The sequence below is a fragment of the Camellia sinensis genome, chromosome 8 (assembly GCF_055761805.1).
Source record: "Camellia sinensis isolate YWXY chromosome 8, ASM5576180v1, whole genome shotgun sequence".
Taxonomy (NCBI): Eukaryota; Viridiplantae; Streptophyta; class Magnoliopsida; order Ericales; family Theaceae; genus Camellia; species Camellia sinensis.
This window is the reverse complement of record NC_138968.1, coordinates 160,453,509-160,476,380: the sequence shown is the minus strand read 5'-3', so window position 1 is coordinate 160,476,380 and position 22,872 is coordinate 160,453,509. Positions and strand designations below refer to the sequence as shown.

General features: G+C 39.1%; 1 long non-coding RNA gene across 2 annotated transcripts; it reads left to right on the top strand.

Annotated features, from left to right (window-relative positions):
• Window positions 1–11,133: 11,133 nt before the first annotated feature.
• Window positions 11,134–21,037, top strand: LOC145797260 (uncharacterized). Of its 2 annotated transcripts, none has more exons than XR_014338583.1 (4): window positions 11,134–11,263; window positions 17,933–19,492; window positions 19,621–19,754; window positions 20,899–21,037. It is a non-coding gene; the product is annotated as an uncharacterized LOC145797260 (long non-coding RNA). The 2 variants fall into 2 exon arrangements; XR_014338582.1 differs by having other exon boundaries at window positions 17,933–19,500.
• The last annotated feature ends 1,835 nt before the right edge of the window (window positions 21,038–22,872 follow it).

Genomic DNA, 22,872 nt, shown 5'->3' with positions numbered 1-22,872 from the left:
AATGAGGACTTGATATCTTCGGACCATTGCCGCAGGCTCCAGGGAACAAGCGATTCCTGATTGTCGCAATAGATTATTTTACAAAATGGATCGAAGCAGAGGCGTTAACACGTATTCGAGATGTCGATGTTAAGCATTTTGTATGGAGAAACATCATAACACGATTCGGCATACCAAGAGCGCTTGTCTCAAACAACAGTATCCAATTTGATTGTGGCGTCTACCGAGAATAATGCAACACGTATGGTATCAGGCCATACTTTCCTTACCGACCTATCCACAAAGCAATGGTCAAGATGAGTCCTCCAATAAAATCATCCTGGACGGCATCAAGAAAAGATTGGAAAAAGCTAAAGGTAGATGGGTCGAAGAGTTGCCCAGTGTGTTGTGGGCTCATCGCACTACTCCATGGTGATCCACTAGGGAAACGCCGCTCGCTTTGTGCTTTGGAACACAGGCAATTCTCCCATGGAAATCGGCCAACCCACGCTGAAATCCAAGGTTTTTGACATGGACTGTAATGATATGATGTTGGCCTTAGACTTGACTCTGATTGAAGAACGCCGAGATCGTGCCTTAGCATGCATGGCGCGGTATCAGCAATAACTCACTAAATCATACAATCAGTGCGTACAGTTATCTCGTTATACACCTGAAAAACTGGTCCTCAAGAAAGTATTACCTGCTACCAAGAATCCGACAAACGAAAAATTAAGCCCCAACTAGGACGGCCCTTATCAAGTTGATTTAATCATCAGAACAAGGGCGTATCGGCTCAAAGATATGGTTGGGAGAAGTTTACCGCGCCCCTGGAATTCCATATGGTTTGTGCAAATTTTATCATTAAGCCAACCTGTACGGCATGCTAGCTTGCTTCAAATTTTCGTTGATGTATGAACTTTTGCTGATATATATGTATTTCTTTTAAATTCCCCAATGCAATTCCTTTTCTTATCCTAGTCTTGTCAATAATGGTTTGATAATGAATAAAAAAACTCCAAATTTGGAGCCCCATCCGTGGTTGCCACGTTTGGGCCGAATAAGCCTCCGAATTCGGAGCGCCTTTCGTGGATGTCATGATTGGCCAACACTAAAAGACCCCGAATTTGGAGCCCCATCCGTGGTTGCCACGTTTGGGCCGAATAAGCCTCCAAATTCAGAGCGCCCTTCGTGAATGTCACGATTGGCCAACACTAAAAGACTTCAAATTCAGAGGCTCATCCGTGGTTACTATGTTTGGGCCAAATAAGCCTTCGAATTCGGAGCGCCCTTCGTGGATGTCATGATTGGCCAACACTAAAAGACTCTAAATCCAGAGCTGTATCTGTGGTTACCATATTTGGGCCAAATAAGCCTCCGAATTCGAAGCGCTCTTCGTGAATGTCATGATTGGCCAACACTAAAAGACTCCGAATTCGGAGCTCCATCCGTGGTTGCCACGGTTGGGTTGAATAAGCCTCCAAATTCGGAGCGCCCTTCGTGGATATCACGATTGGCCAACACTAAAAGAGTTCGAATTCGGAGCCTCTTCTGTGGTTTCCACATTTGAGCCGAATAAGCCTCCGAATTCGGAACACCCTTTGTGGATGTCACGATTAGCCAACACTAAAAGACTTAGAATCCGGAGCCTCATCTGTGGTTACCACGTATGGGCCGAATAAGCTTATGAATTCGAGTGCCCTTCATTGATGTCACGAGTGGCCAACTCAATCCCTTCCGTGGATGTCACGTTCGGGCCAAATAATCTTTCAAATTCGGAGCGCCTTTCGTTTATAACCACGAATGGCCAAATAATCCTCCTAATTCAGAATGACCAAATTTGGCAATATAATGGTATGGATCAGTGTACGATAAACATTAATCGAAATAATATAGAAAATGTTTATTTCATTAAATAAAGCCTAAATACATGACTTTTGACAAACCTAAAGGGTACAATGCGACATATAAATTTATCAACATATAAATTTATTCTATACCCTATTCATCATTGGTCTTCTCGGCATCATAAGCCTCGAAGGGAAACTTGTAGTTCTAAGATAGAGGTGATGCCGAGTTGATACGCGCAGCCTATAGTGCCTTAGTCCACCTGTGCTTAAATCCACGATTTTCGCACCGATAGACGTCCTCAGCTAACTTTTCTTTCGTCTTATCAATACCAATTTTCCGACCGTTAAAAAAGCCTTCTTTGTAGGCCTTCATTCTTATCACTTCTCTTGCGAACATGCTGGCCGTATCTCGGTCGGTAATGGCATGATCTAAAAGCCGCTGATTTACCCTTTTCGCCACGATCCGGTTAACTTGACTTGCCGACTGCTTTTCAGAAGTTTTTGCATTTTTTAATTCATTCTTGGCTTTTTCTGCACATTGTTCCAAGTTTCGAATGTGGCTGTCTTTCTGCTTTATCTCCTTTCACGTGGCACGAAGATGTATGCCGATTTCATAAGAGGTGTATAGACCCCTCACCGCTCCATGGACGCCCTCTAGAAAAACTTCGTAGTCAGGTCGACCGACCATTGATTGCTGGACCTTGGGTGGAAAAATCTGTCAAGCAAACTAGACTACCACATTTGGATCGCAGACGATCGAATCCGCTTTAGTCATCGGTTTATTCCCAATGAAAACCGAAAAGCTCAATGGGCGTAGAGCCCTGCTCGGCTCACTTTGCGCAGCACTCTGACCATTGGTATTACTCCTTGATCTCCCTCGTTACTGCACCCCATCCCTGGGAGACTTCACTGTGTCACCACTTCTGGGGGACCTACTCCGATGTTTGGGCGACCGACGTCTCTCCCTTCCCTCCGTTGCTATATCCCCCGTTCTTTGAGCTTCGCTTCCAGCAGTGTGATGCATTTTAGCATCCAGTTCAGCTAAACTTCTTGCTTCTCCTTTACTATTGAAGAACAGCCTCCGCGACATCTATGGTCCAACTCATGTTTCTATTTTTCCTCCAATTATCGATTATCGTCTTCTATGCCAGATTCGTTCCACAACGCCCGCAGCTTCGTAAATACTAAATTTCTTGTTCATTAATTACGGATACATCATTTTTGATGCGCCCAACAATTAGCCCCGCGTCTGTAGCCGGGTTTGAAATATGTTCAAATTGACACATGTTATTCGGCGTTGTAACAGTATGCCCAAATGAGGCAAGGGCATCACTATAATCGGCATCTGATGGTATAGTCGAATGATAATACATTACCTCATTTGGCCAGACGTTTAGCTTTGAGCCGAATATTTTATTCACAAGTTGCAACCTATAAGGGACACATGTTATTCGACGTTGTAACAGTATGCCCAAATGAGGCAAGGGCATCACTATAATCGGCATCTGATGGTATAGCCAAATGATAATACATTACCTCATTTGGCCAAATGAGGCAAGGGCGTCACTATAATTAGCATCTGATGGTATAGCCGAATGATAATACATTACCTTATTTGGCCAGACGTTTAGCTTTGAGCCAAATATTTTATTCACAAGTTGTAACCTATAAGGGACATATGTTATTCGGTGTTGTAATGGTATGCCTAAATGAGGCAAGGGCATCACTATAATTGGCATCTGATGGTATAGCCGAATGATAATACATTACCTTATTTGGCCAGACGTTTAGCTTTAAGCCGAATATTTTATTCACAAGTTGCAACTTGTCAAAGGACACATGTTATTCGGCGTTGTAACGGTATGCCCAAATGAGGCAAGGGCATCACTATAATCAGCATCTGATGGTATAGCCAAATGATAACACATCACTTCATTTGGCCAGACGTTTTGCTTTGAGCTGAATATTTTATTCACAAGTTGCAACCTGTCAAGGGACACATGTTATTCGGCATTGTAACGGTATGCCCAAATGAGGCATCATAATACATTACCTTATTTGGCCAGACGTTAACTTTGAGCCGAATATTTTATTCACAAGTTACAACTTGCAAGGGACACAGGTTATTTAGCATTAACTTGCCTAAACTAGCAAACTATTGAGCTCAGCATACAATTTAATAGCCGAATTGAGTTGTGTTATATTTTGACTGACTCAAATTAGTTATCGCCTACTGGCGTTGCACTATCACATTAACATGCAGAAAACAGACAAAAAGACAATTTTCATTAATAAATTGAGTACAATCAGTCGTCTTTTTACGCATGAAAACTGCCTTACAAAAATTACATACAAGAAAATACTAATCAAAAAAAAAAATTACACAAAACTACTTATTCCTCAGGGTCAGACTCCAACTGCTCAATCTCTAGCTGCTCATATGGAATTGGCTGCTCCAATACCACATTAGCGGCCACCAAAGCTTTGAGCCAGCCGTGTTTGAATCCCCGATTCTCAAATTTAGGTACTTTCTCTACATATTTCTCCAAGGCAGCGACCTTGCCAGCATTGAACGCTTTGGAAACCTCAGAGTTGGCAATTTCTTTCGCCTTCTTCGATTCTTCCAAATCGGCCTCTATATTCGTAATCGCTTCCTTGGCTAACTTTAGCACTTCTTCACTAATGTTCGTTTTATCCTCGGCGACTATCCTGAGAAGATCTGAGCGTTTAGCCTTCTCTTCCTCGGCACTGGCCCTTGTTCGCTCTTTCTCCGCATTCTTGGCTTCAGAGTCGGCCCTGAGAGATGCCAACGCCAGTTCGGCCAATGCCTCTTTAGCCTTGCCCTTTTCAGTTTCAATTTCGGCTTGAAGAAAGCCGATTTACTTAACGGAGTCATAATGACGGCGACCGATCTCTACGATCCTGCCCCCCGCCTAAGCAAAACACGCGTAAGTTAATCGACATTATTTTAAAAAAAATATAAATAAATAAATAAAAATAAAATAAAATAATAAAATAATACGTGAAGTACATACCAATACCACCGACTGAGTAGTTAGCGCTATCAAGACCACGCCCGGCTCAACACGGAATGCAGCCCTGTCAACCGGCAAGGATATCGACGAGGCCACACTTAGGGCCACAGCGGGGTCCTTTAAAGCTGATGCGTCAGCCGAAATTGGCGTGTTTTTTATTTTACGTTAGATAATAAACAACACCGTTATATCCTGTAATTCTTCCATACGTGGCCGTTTATTGACTAAGTCTTCAGAGGAATCGACTCCAACCTCGGCGGGGCGTTTTTCCTTCATCTGTTCGGCCAACCGATTATCCGATTGCTCAATGGCCGACTCATCCACAATAACTTGCTTTGTTTCTTCAACAAGAGTTGGAGAAGTTTTAACCTCAATCGGAGCCGGAGGAAGAGAGTCAATCTGAACAGGTGGTGGTGGCTCAGACCTGGCGGCCTCAGCCTTTCTTCGAGCCGCCATCTTCTCGACATTCTTTCTTCTGGTCATCTGTGCAAGCGACTTCCTGGCCATGTTTTCAGGATCCATGCCAAAAAGATCTCATAAATTGGTGAAAATATCGTCTGCCAACGATATGTCAACCCGACCTGAAGTAGACGGAGAGTTAATGCCGACTTTCTCAAAAGCCAAGTTGAGAGCCGCGTTGACTTCCTCCAAATCGGCCTCGTTTGGTTCAGCGACCTGATCATAGACTTCACCTTGCTCTAATTCCGAATCTCCAACACCAATTACCCGAAGGTTCTTATAGTTCGGGAAAATGAGTGCCGTGAGCTATTGTTCGCCCTTTAGAGTCGGAATGTAATCCGTAGCCAAAAAAGTGGCGTATGTAGGTTCATATCGTAACAGTATATGGGCAGCCCACCATTGTTTTTAAAGGTTGGGACAGCCAAAAAATTCTAGCGTGGTTTTGACTTGTTGAAGTACAACGTCGTCGGCTGAAGGAAGTACTTTCTTCAAATCATTACCTGCACAAACTGAAATGATTAGTACATGGAATTTAAGCCGAATGAACGTATAAGAAATGCGTGGAAAAATGGGACTACACGGCCACCTGGTTCACTTTTTTGTCTAGGTAAAGGATCTAGACGATCTTCGCTCTTACCGAATTTCCAGTTGCCTCGGACAACGACCATGACATCATCAACACGCTTGCCCGAGCTGGCAAGCATAGTCACCAAATGGTAGTCGGTGTCCTTAGCCCTAAAAAAGTAGCATCCCTGCCAACCAGAGGATTTGGCCAAGGCATAACAATGCCGAATAGCAGGAATTCCAAGATTAAGCCTAAGTCGGCGATTTAATTCTATTATTCCCATTATGATTCGGTAAAAGTTTACGTTAGGTTGAGAGGGGAATAGACCCTAATAGTGAATGACGACCCTAAAAAATGAGTGAAGAGGGAAACGGACTCCGCCCTCAGTGATTGACAGGAGAGGAAAGATGATCGTACTCGCATCGGTCCTCTCTATTGCAACTACGCTCTCTGCCACGAGTGACAGATGGACGTCGTCAGGAATAGAAAAATGGCATCGAAAAGCGGAAACATGATCTGCAGAAAAAAGGGCTTTTAAATGTTTTGTCATCCGAGCCAGAATAGAAAGTACTCTAAACTAAAAACAAACAAAAAATGGAAGTTGGAATGAAGAAGAGAAGAACTTACAAGGAGCAGAGAGGACAATGGGGAACGGATAAAAGTTGCAGAGGTCGTGAAATGAAAAAGAGATGTTGAGAGGCAACCAAGAAGCCTTGCGTATTAAAAAAAAATACATTCGAAGGAACAATACAGTTTCAAATCGCATTAAATGAACGACGCGTACGAAGGGGCCAAAAATTATAATGATTTCTAAAAGCGTGGACGTTCTGACGCTTCAATATTGGAAGGAGTGTAAGCACCGTATTTTTGACTTTCCAGGTTTAGAACCAAACATGCCGACTAATTGGCGTTAATTAGATGTTTGGGGGGAAATTGTGGGGGGCGAATAATTATATACTAAGGAAAGCCAAATTTATTTGAAGGAAAATCAGGACAAAGATGATTCGGCTCTATCTTGAGGGGTCCTGAAGCCAAATATTTAAATCAGCCTTGCAATCAGCCATACAAGGAGTCAAGTAAGAATTGGGATACAACAAAAAGGTCGAATAAGCGATTATGCATTGGATCAAGAGTGGGCCCGACCCCTAGGACCAAATACTAGTATAAATAAGAGGAACATCAACCAAACAAAGGTATATGAGAATAGATTAAATAACTTGAGATAGAGGCAAACTGAGAGCATATACTAACTTGTCCATCGGAGTGCTAATTCCGGCACTCCCGACCGGAGTGTTCATCCTTTTTAAGGTGGCAATCAGAGAATCAAGAACGTCTTACAGGATCTGGAGTATTTCCAAACCATTTCTCCACAGTGTCCAAAATCAAATCTATGGGAAGTTTGGGTAGGTAGTTTCAGGGAGAACTTCAACTTGAGCTTGGCATATAAACAAACATGTAATAGGCAATCAGAACGATTCTCTGAGAAATTAAAACCAACGATGGCTCAGATCGATATATTTAAGCAACAATAATTGATCTCACAATCGGTGTAGAGATTATTATTATTATATATATATATATATATATATATCAGTCGATTAGAGAGAGGGAGATAAAAACTTTGCAATGCGAGGAGCTGTGAGGGAGGAGTCGCCAATTGAGCTTCCTTGGGTGATGGATCTTAGGCCTCGGTGACCAACAATGCGGTGAATCGATGCTCCAGTTGCCAGCGACCGCAAGGGAGGGGAGAGGAACAGCAAAGAGGGAGAGGTAGAGGGAGAAAAAGAGAGAGAGACACTGAAGAAAGAGAGACAGAGGTTTTAGTTTGGGTTTGGAAACCAAATATATATATATTACACCATTAGTGACTAAATATTTTTAGACGTCAATTAATTTTATAAATCCCTCTAAAATTTGAAATGTCTCCCTTCAAATATTTTAGTTTGTTGGCGACTAAAATATTTTTTTATCGTTGAAAATAAGTTTTTGGCGACCAAACTTTTGGTCGCCAAAGATAAAAAATAATTTTTTATTTTACATTCGGTGACTAAATTGTTTTAGTAGCCAAAACTCAATATACGGCGACTAAAAATATGTTTTTGACGACCAAACTTTTGGTTGTCAAAGATAAAAAATAATTTTTTTATTTTACATTTAGCGACTAAATTGTTTTAGTAGCCAAAACTCAATATACGGCGACTAAAATATTCTTTTTGTCGCCAATTCTTTTATTTTTAGTGACTAAATTTTTTTTAGTCACCAATTATCAATATACCTCGACTAAAAAAAATTAGTAGCTAAATATTGTACTTTTGCCGACTAAAAAATTTTTGGTCGCCAATTCCAAATCTTTTGGTGACTAAATTTTTTTAGTCACCAATTTTAGTTGCCAAAGGTACATTTTGTTGTAGTTAGAGAGAAATTTTATTGAGATTTGCCAAAATAACATGTGACTATTGGAACACCATCGCTATAATTTGATAATTTACTACTATTCATTGTCAAATTATAGTAATGGCAGTGTTATTATAGCAAATACCATTGGAGATGCTCTGATTGATGTATATAACATGAGAGAACTAGTATATGCCCAAACTTGAAGGTACGGTGTGAATACAAATAAGTAAACATAAAGGAGAAAATAAAAAAAATAAACAAGTAGAGAGAAAAATAAAAATGGGAGAAAATAAAAGAATACAAAGAAAGAAAAATGACTGGCAGCTCGAAAAAAGTGGCCCGATTTTGGCTCAAATCGCAAAACGACGTCGTTTTGCGATTCTTTTTTTTTCTTTTCTTTTTCTTCATTTTCTTTCTCTTCCTTTTCTTTCTTTCTTTTCTTGTTCCTCTTCGTTGAAGACAAGAGAAGAATAGAGGAGAAGAAGAGGAGAGAGGGAGAAAGAGAGAGGAGAGGAGAGAAGGGCCCCTCATGTGCCTCTACCGCCGCCGATCCTCGCAGCAGCTCCAATCGTCGTAGCCCCGCCGCAGCTCGTCGCAGCCCCGCGCAGCCCCGCCTCCGGCCTCGTCTCCTCCAGCCTGATTTTGATGGCCCCCTCCCTTCCAGTTCTCCTTCTTCCTCCTCCTTCCTTCTTCTTCTTCTCTTCTTCTTCTTCTTCTCCGAATTCGAGCCTCCGAATTCGAGCTACGAATCGGAGTTGAAAAAGAAAAGAGGGAGGAATGTGGGATCATGAAATGATGGGTGAGAAAAGAAAAAAGTAAGAAAGAGAAGCGGGAAAGTAGAAAATGTACATATAGGATATTTTTTGAAAAATATATCTCAACCATTGTTTTATAATTTGAACAGATCTGAGCCATCCAAATGTCCTAGTAGGACAAAAATATGTTCAAGATTCAAAAAACATCATACTTTATTATATAGATGTGAGAGGAGAGATGGGAAAAAAAGTGATTAATTGATTGAATAATAACAATAAATTTTAAAAAAAAAAAACAAAAAAGAAGTTTTGAAAATAATTTTGAATTATATTTAAAAAATATATTTTGTTAATATATTTCATCCAAATGAGGATTTAAAAAAGAAGAATTGACCAATAAATCCTATATTTTGATCTTGTGATCCATATGGTCCTAAAGGTTTTCTTGTTAACCGTGTAGTCTTTGGGCTATTTGTTTACTAATTTGTCATTGATGAAACCATTGTCAACAATTGTGTATTTAATTTTGGGGATAAGGGTGTGTGTTTTCCACGTCCCTTAAAAAAGCGTAGTAAGTATTTAGTTGTTTAGAATGTTTGAGTTGGAAATGTAGGGGTGTGAACATGCCACATGCATATGGTGTATCTTTTCTGATGTGAGTGACATCATGTAAGGGTACACGGAACACCATGTCACTATTAGAACATAATTTTCTATACCCTACCCCCACACGCCACTAATACAACCACAACAACGTCCATTACTCAAATGTGTGGTCCCCTAGATTCAGTACGCGGTGCACACACAATCCATATTTACAATATTGAAAACCCACAATCAAAATAACCAATAAAATAACACATCACTTACGAAACATATACAATGCTACACATACATTTCTTATTATACCCATTACGTTATCACATTTAGAAAATGTACATTAATGAGTTTTTTTTTTTTTAGAGTATCACATCATACCCGTCACATTATCACATTTGAAAAAAGTATACTAATGAGTTTTTAATTTCTTTGGAATATCACATCATACCCGCTACGTTATCACATTTAGAAAAAGTACACTAATAAATTTTTAGTTTTTTTGGAATGTCACATCATACCCGTCACGTTATAACATTTGAAAAAATTACACTAATGAGTTTTTAATTTTTTTGGAATGTCACATTATACTTGTCACATTGTCATATTTGGAAAAAATATACTAATGAATTTTTATTAATTGGGTAAGCTATCAATATGTCCTAATAGTTAGATTTAATTCTCATCAAGTCCTATTGAAAATAAGTTTTGATAAAATTGTCGCTAAAAATATTTTTTTTGTGACAATTTTTCACATACGTCGCTAAAAATTGACAATTAGTGACTTTTTTTATTATGATTTTTATAAATTGTCGCGAAAACTTACAATTAGTAACTTTTTTTATGACAAATTTTTCCTATAGAACCTATTAGACAAGTCCACTTATTAGGATATACATGTAAGTACTCATTTTTAATTTTTTTAGAATGTTACATCATACCCGTCACGTTGTCACATTTAAAAAAAGTACACTAATGAGTTTTTAATTTTTTTAGAATGTCATATCATACTCGTTACGTTGTCACATTTGGGCTACGTTGTCGTATTTAGAAAAAAAAATACACTAATAAGTTTTTAGTTTTTTTTTAAGTGTCACATTATACCCCACGTTGTCACATTTGAAAAAAACATACTAAAGCATTTTTAATTTTTTTAGAGTATTATATTATACCCGTTACGTTATCAACCCCTTCATCAACAGAATATCACCCCTTCCCTCCAATTGTGTGATCACGTATTCCAAAAACAAATTAACATTCTCAATTAATTAGTAAAGGTATATCTGTCTGATTAATACCCATCTATAATTGAAAAGGGACTTTCTGGTCACAAATTACACCTAATAAGGGTTTGCCAATCAAATATTCCAAATATAGGACCAAATGGTACAAAAGTTCCCAAAATACGACTTTCCAATAAATTTTCTTTTAAAAAATACGTTAAAAGTTGCCACCAAAAAATTATAAATAAAAAAAAAAAAAAAAAAAAAAAAAAAAAAAAAAAGGGGTAGGCCACACGCTATGGTTTCGCCATTTCATCAAACAATTTGGATGCGACTACAGTACTGGTTTATTGAAGCACACGAATCAGAGAAGCAAATGCACTAGCGGGCCGAACTCGACAAGGTTGGTTAATAATTTATTCTATTCAATGGTCGTTTATACAGTGATTTTCGATACGGTTGTACCTAAAATTGTGTTTGTTTGTTGAGAAAGAATATGTAGAAAACTAGGAAAATGAAGTCTATGATCATATGTTCTATGTTTTACACACTCGAATTAAGCTTATTGATTTATGAGACCAAATATAGTAAAAAAAATTGAAGGTGCAAAACACAATTATAATCTGATTGTTAGTGGACGAGCCTGTGTATGCTTGATTGTGCTTTGTTGGTGCTTGTGGTTTCTGACTAAAATGATAGGGGAAAATGTTCAATTTGGCAATACTTCTTAAGAAATCAATAAAACCATGCCAGCGAACCGGTACTTTTGCAACTTTTTACCAAGAAAATAAATGAAGCTTCGATTGCCATAGTTGTGGAAAATAATCGTATGCTATAGATCTATACTGTTGCTATTTGATTTTTACTCTATACTGCTATGTGGTTAGTGTTAATATGTTAATATATTAATGTATGTACAAACTATTAATGTATGTATAATATATTGACATACAGCTAGCTAAAGATAGATAGGATTCCTTTTCCTTTTCCTGCTTTCGGTCGCCCGTCTCCTTTCGGCCTCCTTTTCATTATTATATTGAATTGTATCATAATGATGTTTGTAACACAGCTCCTATATAATGGAGCCTTTATCTGGTTTCTGAATATATTGAATCACAGAGCTTACTCTTTCAATATCACTCTCTCAACTTATTTTACATGGTATCAGAGCTTCAAATATATAGCTCATTAACCAGAAACATTCACATTTTCTGGTAGCTCTCTATGTTTCATCACTGATTAGATCTTTTTTTGTTCTCAAAAAATTTTCACACTACCTACCAACGTGTTTGGAATCCTCTCACGATTCCAACGCCACCAACGGCATCCTCAGATCTTCCTTAACGCGCCCTCACGGACCCAATTTCTCGCCGGCGCGTCACCCCTTCCGCCTTCAACGTCACATGCGCTACACGCGTCCAGAAGCCGCTCCCCGTGCGCCCCACTCACTCGCGCCGCTCTCGCCACATGCACAAGCTGCGCCCTCTTGCTGCTCTCGCCACACACGCAAGCCGCGCCGCTCTCACGCACAAGCCGCGTCGCTCTCACGCGCAAGCCGCTTGCACAACACCTTCGCCTTCGGCTTGCCTTTGGCTATAGCTAGTTCAGCTCAAACCGGCTCAGAAACTTCCCAAGGCCGGTTCAGCCCTATTTTTGGACTTTTCTGGGCGGTTCAGACCGGTTCCCCCCTAATTTTGCCCTTCTGCATTCGCTGTTACCCTCGGTTTTTCAGATTCTACCTCGATTGTGCTGTTTTTCCCTCATGGATCACCCGGACTCCTCTAACCACCCTATGTTCCGTTGTTCTTGCCGGGACTAATTATGTCTTATGGGCACAAGCCATGTCTGGCTTCCTCAAAGGAAAGAAACTTTGGCGCATCATCACTGGGGATGTGTGCAAACCTATCCAAGAGACCACGGAATCCGCTGCCAAATATGCCGACCGACTAGAAGATTGGGATAGTAAAAACTATCAGATCATCACTTGGCTTCGCAATACTTCTATTACATCTATTACCCTGCAGTTTGGTCGGTTCCAACTTGACTCTGTTTCCTCTCCAGCCAAGGCCATCTAGGATTTTTTACAAGAACGCTATCAAACTACTGGCCTTGCTCACCAATATCAGCTTCTGAGTCATCTTCACCGTATGCGTCAAGATACAACTCAGACCACTAATGATTTCCTCTCCCAAATGTATTCTGTTTGGGATCAGCTCGCTCTTTCTGAACCTCCATGGCCTCATACTGAGAATGCTGCCTTGTTTACTACTTACCGTGACCAACAGCGCTTGGTTTAGTTTCTCATGGCTTTCACTCCCCATTTTGAGCCCGTACGCGCATCTCTCCTTCATCGCACTCCTTTACCCACTCTTGAGTAAGCAATTTTCGAACTACTGTCAGAGGAAACCAGGTTTGGCACTGTCCATCCGTACCCTATGGACTTTGTTCTTGCTACTCCCCAAATTCGGAGTTCTCCTTCACCACCTTCACCATAGAGGTCAACTACCTGTAACTATTGTCAAAATCGCAGTCTTTCGTCGACTCATCTTTTGGTTAATTGTTCAGTTCGCCTTTGTCGGTTTTGTAACAAAACTGGCCCTGGTCATCTCCAGCAAGATTGCTTCCGTAATCCTGCCTGTGCCTCTCGCAATGGTTCTTCCACCGGGAATTTTTCACGAGGCAACTCTCACCGTTCTGGGACTCAGTTTAAACCAATGCCTGTTCAATGCACTGCTGCTGCTGCCTCAGAGGATTTACCTTCCTCTGTCCCTATAGACCCTTCCACTCCAATCTTCTCTCAAACAGATGTCGAAGCCATGTTTCAACATTTTCTCTCCACTTTCGGTACTCCTCTATCTACTGCTTTGTCTGTCACCGTAGGTAACACTTCCTGGTACTTTGACTCCGCTTGTTGTAATCACATGATCTTTGACCCTACTATTTTTACTACTCTCTCTTCTAATCCTCGTGTTCCTTCTATCTATACTGTTGATGGGTCTCTTCTGTCTGTAAGTCATGTTGGTTCTGTTTCCACCTCTCACTTATCTTTATCCCATATATATCTTATGTCTGCTTTTACTTTAAATCGTATCTCCATTAGTCAATTGTGTAAACATGGTCTAATTGTTACCTTTTCCCATACTGGTTGTTTGGTGCAGGACCCTCGGACGGGGCGGACTCTTGGGATAGGCCGTAAGCATGGCCATCTCTATGAACTCATCTATCTCCATGTTCTGGATTCTTCTCTGATCATAGCTCCTACCACTGTTCCTCTTGTATCTCCTTTTCAGCTTTGGCACTGTCGTTTAGGCCATCTTTCTATTGGTCGGTTAAAGTCTTTAATTTCTAGTGGTCATTTAGGTCCTATAAGTTCTGATACTTTAGATTGTTTGTCCTGTCAACTTGCCAAACAACCTGCTTTATTATTTAATAAAAGTGACTCTGTTTCTCTTGCATCATTTGATCTCATCCATTCTGATATTTGGGGCCCCTCTTCTACTCCTACTATGGGAGGCACACGCTATTTTGTTGTTTTTATAGATGATTTTTCCCGTTTTACATGGTTGTTTCTTATGAAAAATCGCTCTGAGCTCAAACAACTTTATTACAATTTTGCTGCAATGGTTAAAATCCAATTTTCTAAAACTATTAAGCTTTTTCGCTCCGACAATGCCATGGAATATAAGATTTTGACTTTCTTTCCTTCCTTCAGAGTCATGGTACTCAACCTCATCGTTCCTGTCCAGGTACGTCTCAACAAAATGGATGTGCTGAACGGAAACATCAGCATATTCTCGACACTACTCGAGCCCTTCTTCTCTCTTCCTCTTGTTCGGAAAAATTTTTGAGGCGAAGCAGCTCTCACTGTTGCTTACACTATCAATTGTATCCCTACACCTGTCATTCATAATCACACTCCCTATGAGCGTTTGCATGGCACCCGTCCCCCTTACACCAACCTTAGGGTTTTTGGATCTGCATGTTTTGTTCTTCTCCAACCTCATGAACATACCAAACTTGAACCCCGTTCCCGCCTTTGTTGCTTCTTGGGGTATGGTATTGAACATAAGGGGTATCGTTGTTGGGATCCTCTCTCCCAGCGCCTCTGTATCTCTCGTCATGTGGTCTTTTGGGAACACAAAATGTTTTCCTCTCTCTTTTCCGCTTATCTGTTCCCTCACCCTCTCTGTGTTTTACTAACCCTTCCACAGATCTATTTTCTGATGAGCTTACTCCACCGCCCCTGCCAGCCTCTCTCGAGACCGCCTTGCCTACTGGTCTTTCTCACGCACCTGCTTGCTCTGATGGTCCTGCTCTTGCTCCCTCGGGCTCCTCACCTCCTGTTGAGTCTCTTCCTCTGGCTCTTCCTCCCCCTGCTCGACCACACTGGGTAATCCAACCTTCTACTCGTCTTCGTGACTTTATTGTTGGTTCTACTGCTTTTTCCACTTATGAACCTACTTCCTATTGTGAGGCTCGCTCTAATCCTCTTTAGCAGCATGCTATGACTGATGAATTGTAGGCTTTAGACAAAACTCACACTTGAGACATTGTTGATCTTCCTCCTGGCAAGACTGCCATTGGCTGCAAATGGGTATACAAAATCAAAACTTGTTTTGATGGATCTATTGAGCGCTACAAAGCCCGCCTTGTTGCCAAAGACTTCAACTAAGAATATGGTATTGACTATGAGGAGACCTTTGCTCCTGTTGCTCGTCTCACCTCTGTTCGCAGCCTGATTGTGGTTGCTACCACACGACAATGGGATCTTTATCAAATGGACGTGAAAAATGCTTTCCTTAATGGTATTCTTCTTGAGGAGGTCTACATGCAACCTCCCCCTGGGTTTACTTATCCACCTCATAAAGTCTGCAAACTTCAGCATGCTTTATATGGTCTCAAACAAGCTTCGCGCGCTTGGTTTGCCAAGTTCAGCTCTACTATTCATGATTGTGGTTTCACCTCCAGTTCTTATGATACTGCTCTTTATATTCAGAAAACTGCTCAAGGGATCACCTTGCTTCTCCTTTATGTGGATGACATAATTATCACCGGTGATGATGTCGATGGTATTCTTCGCCTTAAACAGTTTCTTAGCCATCATTTCGAGATGAAAGACCTTGGTCCTCTCAGCTATTTCTTGGGTCTTGAAATCTTCCATGATTCTACGGGTTCTTTTCTCTCTCAGGCTAAGTATACCTCTGATCTTCTCACCCGCGTTGGTCTTATGGATTGCAAGAATGCCTCCACTCCCCTGGAGCCTCAGAGTCGTCTTACACCTCTTGATGGCACTCTTCTCTCTGATGCTACCCTATATCGTCAGCTGGTTGGCAGCCTTGTCTATCTCACTATTACTCGGCCTGATATTGCCTATGTCGTTCATATTGTCAGCCAGTTTATGTCAGTTCCTCGTACCCCTCATTATGCTGCATTAGTTCGTATCCTTCACTATCTCAAAGGTACCTTGTTTCATGGTCTTCATTATTCCGCCTGCTCCTCTCTCCAGCTTCGTGCTTTCTCCGATGCTGATTGGGCTGGGGATCCTACTGACCGCCGCTCTACTACCAGGTTCTGCTTTTTCTTTGGTGATTCAATTATTTCTTGGCGCAGCAAGAAACAATCTCTTACTGCTCGTTCCAGTATCGAGGCCGAATACCGTGCTCTTGCTGATACTACTCAGGAGCTTCTCTGGCTTCGTTGGCTTTTTGCTGACATGGGTGTTTCCCCCTCTGGCGCTACTGCCCTCTTTTGTGACAATCAAAGTGCTCTTCAAATTGCTCACAATGATGTTTTTCATGATCACACCAAGCACGTTGAGATTGACTGTTATTTTATTCGTCAACACGTCACTCGTGGTATTGTCCATCTCTATCCAATCTCTTCTGTTGATCAACCTGCTGATATCTTCACCAAAGCTCATTCTCCTGGCCACTTCGTCGACCTTGTCTCCAAACTCCAGTTGGTTGATGTTTGTCCTCCTCGAGTTTGAGGGAGGCTGTTAATATGTTAATATATTAATGTATGTATAAACTATTAATGTATGTATAATATATTGACATACAGCTAGCTAAAGATAGATAGGATTCCTTTTCCTTTTCCTGCTTTCGGTCGCCCGTCTCCTTTCGGCCTCCTTTTCATTATTATATTGAATTGTATCATAATGATGTTTGTAACACAGCTCCTATATAATGGAGCCTCTATTTGGTTTCTGAATATATTGAATCACAGAGCTTACTCTTTCAATATCACTCTCTCAACTTATTTTACAGTTAGATTCAGTTGAATAGCAAATGACTCATGTTATTATGTTGACTAAAGTGAATTCAACAGACGGGCTGGAAGTGTTGCCACCAGAATGTTTTCAATATCTAGTTTTAAACATTTCCAAATTCAAAATTTGTCACTTTCTTTTAAATTTTTTGATGGGCCTGGTTATTTGTATGTTGTGATATCAATCTCCATATTTTGCCTTCCAGCATGTGCACACCATCATCTCTCCCACTTGTGAAGGTTTAACAGGTTAAGGTTTAGGTTCTTTCCTTCATTGTTTTTTCTTAGGCCAACACTTATTTATGCCATTTGTGGCCATATTTATAATTGACCAATGGTCAGACTAAAGTTGTTAGAAGTGTGGAGAAATGGGATAATGGGGTGAGGGAGTTGAACAATTCGCTTTGACCAATTAATTACGAGGGGAGAAACAAGGGTGGGCAGGGGAGTGGCAAGGGAATGGGAGTGGTAACCCGTCAAGTTACTATGAAGATTAAGATTATTAGCTGCCTAGCTGGAATGTGAGGAGTTGAGAAAAGCTTTGCTAGAGTAGAGTGATCTTGATAAAAGCTTTGTCCTGTTTATTTAAAAATGTGGAGGATGGGCCTTTTTTTGCAGTTTATGGCCTGGAGTTGAATAAGTTGAGAAAGGAATTTTGGGAGGAGCTGTCAGAAATTTCTTCTAGTTGGGATGTTCGTTGGTGTTCTGGGGAAAGATTAGGTTTGCTCATTGCTTAATAGGGCTGTGAGGGAGTTTTCTGCTTTAATAACTGAGTTAGAGCTTGTGTATTTGCCTTTGGCAGGCGGTGATTTTCGCATGGAGCAATTTTCAGGAAGCTCCTTCCATGTCTCACATCGGTTCTTGGTGTCAACAACTTGGCAGGAGCATTTTTAAGAGGTGGCACAGTTTTCTTCTCTGAGGGTGGTGTCAAATCACGTTCCTATAATGCTGGATAGCGGGGGTATAAAGAGGTTTGCTCGAGATTCTGAGGGTAGAGTGGTTGGGGTATGTGTTCAGCAGCTTGAACGTATTTCTTCGCCAAGGATAGCCAAAGTGCTAGCCATTAGACTTGCTCTGATCTCAGCAAAGGAATGCGGCTTTACCGGCATTCAGGTGGAAAGTAATGCATAGCTAGTAATTTGGTCATTACAGAGGCATGGAAATATCCTAATGGATAGTAGCTGAGGATTGCATTCTTCTAAATTCTTGGTTTATCTCTTGTGATTTTAATTTTATTTGTTGTTTGGGGAATGTTGCAGCACACGAATGTGTTAAGGATGCTATTCCTGTTGGGATTTCTGGTATATGGATTGGACAATACCTTCCATGGTGAATGGAATTACTGCAGAAATATTGTATGCCAATTGGCCTTTTGAGTTCTGATCAATAAAATCTTTAATCCTTTGGCAAAGAAAAAAGGACTGATGATGAGTTTCTGAACTTGGTACTCCAGGGTCTTCAATTTGTGCATATGAACCAAACTGATTATGTTACAAATATGTTGCCACGAGGATTCTCCTTTGCCCTTAGACAGCCAAGGGATCCTCTCTGTAACTCTTTTCTGCTCTGCATGTTTGCAATTTTTTCCCCATAAACTGTGGGCATTTCTATCCTTTCTAGCTGTCTCCTATGCAGCTGTAGAGAAACAAGGGTTGGGGGATGTTTCTTGCTTTAGTCTTTGGTTGTCTCTCTTAGGTTTTGTGAAGAACTAGCCAAAACGCTGACATTGCAGCACACTTTGGTGGCTTGAATTGTTTTTTGAGAAGTTGTTTGTCGGGTCTCATCTTTCTACAACAATATTACTGCTCCTATTTTTTTATCAAAATTCCTACCACCCCTCAAATGGGTGAGTTCCACAGTGAGACTCAGTGGTAGAAATTTCAGTAAAGGGGGCGGGATCTCTTAGCATTTTTGTTGTATACAAGCACTATTCTTTTTAGTTGATTGGATTATTTTTTTTTGTTTTTTTTAAAAGTAAGTGGAAACTTAATCAGTTCATAGAGGGGTTTTTTTATGGGTAATTTGTTAAGATTAGTACTGTTTGCGGCCATATAAATGAAAATAATTTTGTGGGTCTCAGAGTAGTAAACAGATGATACATTGCTCGTGAGTTGTGGCAGTGCAACAAAAGTGTTTGTTTATCATAATGTTAGTAGTATTCTGCTTGAGCTATTTTCGATTCATCAAAATGTACGGTACTTGAAATTTTTAGGTCTTTGGATGATACTGATGAAGATGCTGGATCTTACTTCATTTGTGCCGTATGCTGGAAGAGCGATAGCCCTTGTTGAACACTTGATGCTTATTTTGTATATGTTGATAAATTGAATCTTGACTTGGGAAAGGGAATAATATCGAAGTGGTAAACTAGTATGTTTTTTCAAAGCAGTTTTTTATGCAAAATTAATAATTATTAGTGTTTACAAGAAAGAAAAGGTTTGACAAAGCTTGTAGCATTTGTATGTTGATTAATGTACTTTGCCTTTGCAGTTCTTTAACTGAGCTCTTTGTACTTCGCAAGCTCAATTGGGGGACCTCTCTTGCCTGCACACACATGTACCATGATTGTGTATTGTGGGATTGATGATAGTTGGCTTCAAAAGGAGATCCATCTGGCGTGTTTGGTATGGTTCATTCTCTCTTCTCGGAAACAAAAAAAAAAAAAAAACTGACAAAAAAAATTGTAAAAACTTGCCTTGAGATAACACTTTTAAATTATCTTCTGGCTTTCTGAAAATCATTTATGAAGTTTTGTTTCGATGAATCAGATGATGACTACTTCAGCCAAATTATATAGTAAGATAAATTTTCTCTATGGCTAAATTACCAACGATATATGATGAAATGAAACTGTAAGGATTGGACTAGTGCATGACCTGTTTTCCTGTTCTGTTATGTTTGTATTGGAATCTTAATATTGTTGTGTGATGCAATTTTTTCTTCTTGTATGCTTCTTGTAAAGAAAAATTTAATTGGGTAGATTAATAATTATAAAAAATTAAGATATTAGTTCATTAAGTTTTAGTATAAAATTACCATCTAAAAAAAAAGGTTTTAATATAAAATAATTATTAATTACATATTAACAAGTACTCTTACACGGAAAATTATTTAATATTTCCAGAGTATTATGAGTTATACTATCTAACCAATTATCATTCAATATGTCCTATCATATTTTTCAATCATCTAACACAATATCTCACCTATCCACCTTCTCCACCAATCATAATATTATGAAATACCACGTGTCTATATTCCAAAATTACTAAATAATTACCCCTTCTACATAGTATTAGATATGAAAAAAATACCTTTCCTAAACGTTAGCTTTCAGATATGAAAAGAGGCTGGTATACCATTTGTTGTTTAGGTTATTGCTTCACATAATCACAAACTTCTTTTACTTTTGGAAGGAACTACAGATCACACAGCTTTGAAAATTGGACCCTACAAAGTATGATAGAAGAGAAAAAAAAGCATGAAACTTAAAAACTCAAACCATTGTTAGAAAGTGTTGGAAACAAAAAAAAAAAAAAAAAAGACCGAGGTTTACAAGTAAGGAAGGAACGCTTAGCCAATATTCTCCACATAATATTTGTAACTGTACTGCAAATTTCACATTCTGTTCACATAAACACATATATGCTTATATTATATTTGGACACGAACCAAATATTGACCATCTAAGCTATTTGCACAGAAACAATTTACTCATTCTTATATTTAACAAAAAGTCACTTATGTTCTACACTTTTCTTGGTACAGCAAAACTCCAAACATGGAACTACTTAAATACAAGAAACAAAGCTAACACTTGAGATTACAGAAAGAGCTCAGGAGGGATAGACGAGAGAAGAACATCCACAAATCCTAACTAGACATCATGCAATTGTAACCTCACGAAGGGCTTAGAGTGTGGCTACGGGCTTGCAAGGTCAAGAAAACTCGAACGGCTGTCGTGGAGTTCAAAGAAAAAAAGAAAAAATTTTACAAGAAGAAGCTCAGAAGGGACAGCGCCATGACTTGTCTCACATTTTGCTCGGTTCAGTCAAACCTTGAACCAGATGAGCCATGAACACGAGGAGCAGTGGTTGATTGACTAACTCAACCATGGTTAGAAGACAGAAAGCGGGTGAGAGGGAAGCTTTGGAAGAAATGGCTACTAGGGTTGACAAAGGTTGGTGTAATAGTGCCATGAGATGGATGAGGAAGGAAGGGGCTGAAGCAGCTATTTATACAAAGTTTTTTGACTCAACATGAAATAAAGGGTAAGAGTATAATTTTCTGCCTCATTAAATATAGGGTTGATGTGTCATTTTCTAGCTGCTTCTAAGGCAGGGACAATTTGGAAAATGAGAGTTTGTTTTCTTGGTTTTCGAGATCCATTTGAGTTTCCATTGCAGATTTGTTAACAACAATACTGCATGAATTATTTAAAAAATTATTCAAAAAAAAGTTAATAAATATATTACATTTATTACGGGTGTGACTTATATTTAAATGACTTTAAATCTATATTAGATATTTATATCTATTATGTCACCATAAAAGTATTTGTACATAATGATATCTATGTTATGAATTTGTTTTTTTTAATTTTTAGAATTTGAATTAGAATATTTGGTGTAAATTTAACAGATTTTCTCTATCAAACTTGAATTTACATACAGAGTAATGTGATCTTTTAAGTTTTTCTCATTTCATATTAAAGTATTATGATTTACAATTTTAAGAATATGATGAATCATGCATTATGAACATGTATATACCTTCCTGTAACTTGTAAGTGATCAAAATCTAAATTTGGTCTAGCATATTTAGTTCAAATAAAGCCAACATTGATTCTTACGCTAATTTCTTACTAAATTAACATGCATGTGATGTAAAAGATTATATTTTACATGATTATCAGCAAAAGATATGTATGGTTTAAATTAATAAATCATGCATCCAAACACAATCATGACAAGTCAGTGGTCCATTGAAGGAGTATTAATTTTCAGTCCAATTTGATGTAGTAAAAATGACAAATGAGAGAAACAGTGGTGCATTAAATTTTGTTTGTTAGAAAGACAAAACGTGATGATGGCCTTTGACCATTAAATTCATTACTCTTCACCAGGTGCAACTGGCCCATAAACACTCTACCCACAACTCTCTTTCTCGCCTAGAGGTTGGCACCCATACTATTGTGTGTATAATTTGAAGCAATTGAATTTGATAATTATGATAATGGTTTTTAAAATAGGAAATCAAACAGTTTAGAACAGTCATCATGCCTTTGGGTATTTCGAGAAATTCTAAAATCTGTGATAATTAATACCAACTCTAGGGTTTACTTTCTATTATATATATGTAAAATTCTAACAACAATAGTTAAGAATCCATAATTAAAATATAAAAATAATTTTGTTTTTTAATTGTGTGTTATTTGCATTCTCTATGAAGTAGGATGACCATATCTTATTTAAGGGAGAGGCTCTTCTTTAGTCTGCAATCAGATTGGAGAGTGTTGTTGGCCCATGATAGGTCCATCTTAATGATTCAAATTATTCAATATATAGGACTCGTTGAGTACATTCATGCAAAAATCATGTTAATTATATCATATTTGTGACTAGGGTGATTATAATTTTTAAAATAAATTGTTGAAACAAATGTGATATGATTAAGTAGTTATCGATATCCGATTAATGCAATTTTTTACAAAAATGATATACTTGACGGGCCTACACATTA